We start from the raw sequence: 1,766 nt of genomic DNA on the forward strand, positions 1-1,766 counted from the left end.
TGGGAGGAATAATATCATCTGCCTCTGGACAAAGGATTCCTTAGTAAGCTCAGGATGGAGTCCAGTTATGTAACACATGTGGGAACTTTATAATAATTAATAGAACTTATTCCTACTTGTGAGAAAATGGAGCCTATGGCCACAATTTTTTCCATTTGAGATTTGGTTTACCTAATGGGAATTGCTCAGGTGCTTTTTTACTGAAAAATAACTGAGCCCCTAGCAAAAGAAGCTGACACTAAGTATTTTCTATGCACTAAATACTGTGACGAGTACGTTACATGCATTATCTCATTTAACCATGATCGTGGGCGGAATGGGCCCTGTTATCACCCCATTTTACTGATGAGGAAACTGAAGCTTGTGGTCTCTTGTTAGTCCTGCCATTCTCACACATAATAGCCTTATAGTCTATACTGGCTTTGATATATTATTGGTAAGAGTTCTTTAGTTCTGAAGAAAAGAAACCGTCTGTGGCTAACTTAGGAAAAAAGGGAGCGTATTGGGACAATAATGCCAGGTAGCTCTGGGGATCCAGGCAGCAGGCCCAACTCCCAAGGCTCCACAAAGAAAATGCATCAACTACAATGTGGGTCCCTCAACATAGAAAGCCATGAGGGAAATCCATTGTTGGCCTGGCTTTTGTTAAATGCTGACTCTCTGGCTAGAGAGAAGAGCACCTTGATTATCAGTTTTGCTAAGATTAGACACAGATAGGAAGATGTCACAAGAATTTGAGGGCCCGTCACCACAAGGTGGAAGGCAGAGACACACCCAATAGAAGATGTAGTAGACAAGAGCACAGGCTCTAGAGTTAAGGGCTTCAGATGTCAAGGCCACCACTCTGTGCAGGACTCAGTTACTTTATATTCACACTTCAAATACATGGGGACAGTAATGGTACCGTTTCTAGAGTCTCATGAAGATTAAATGATGTGAACCATGCAAAGCACTTGGAGTGTCTGGCACATAGTAAGCACTTCAGTACACGTTAACAGGGCTCCTTCACATACATCACCTCGTTTATTATAATCCTAAAGGCTAGGTATCACTTCCATTTTCTTCTTTTTTTTTTTTTGAGGCAAACCTCTTTGACCTCACTAGATGTGCAAGGACCTTGTCAGTTTATAACCCTTATTTTTTTTTTATTTTTTACACCTACAGCACCTGGTCTTCCTAGGTGGTCTCCCATCCAAGTACTAACTAGGCCCGCCCCTGTTTAGCTTCCGAGATCAGACGGAATCGGGCTTGGTCAGGGTGACATGGCCGTAGACTCACCTCCATTTTCATAAAGAGAAACTGACTGGGGAGGACTAAGTGTCTTGTTCAAAGCCACACAGCTAATCAATAGTGAATCGGGGGCTTTTACTCTGCCACTTGACCTACAAATAGGTGCTCTAACTTTATCCTTTTAGCTTCTAGATATGAATTATTTAATATAACTTTTAATGTATTACTCATAATTTCTTCTAAATAACAGTGGGATTTATACCATATGACCTAATATAGAACTAAGACATTTTTATCTTAAAACATTTTCTAGGACAATTTAAATGCAGCAAACTTTCTGGTTTGGTCGAAGTGATAATGCATTAATTTAGAGACACTGAATCTTTTCTCATCGTTACTGCTAATTTTATGCTATTCCCCTGACTTACAGAAAACAGGCAGCCTTTGGTCAAAAATGAGAAAATCCACAGTCTGCATAAAAATCTTGGGACATATTTATCCAGGAATACTTACATATTGATTCCAAAAAGCCGTCT

The 1,766-nt window shown here is 40.0% G+C and overlaps 1 pseudogene; it reads right to left on the bottom strand.

Annotated features, from left to right (window-relative positions):
• Positions 1-1,155: 1,155 nt before the first annotated feature.
• LOC120619827 (uncharacterized) lies at positions 1,156-1,274 on the bottom strand (annotated as a pseudogene).
• Between the last annotated feature and the right edge of the window lie 492 nt (positions 1,275-1,766).

The sequence above is a fragment of the Pteropus medius genome, unplaced genomic scaffold, assembly GCF_902729225.1.
Source record: "Pteropus medius unplaced genomic scaffold, Ma_sr-lr_union100, whole genome shotgun sequence".
NCBI classification, from domain to species: domain Eukaryota; kingdom Metazoa; phylum Chordata; class Mammalia; order Chiroptera; family Pteropodidae; genus Pteropus; species Pteropus medius.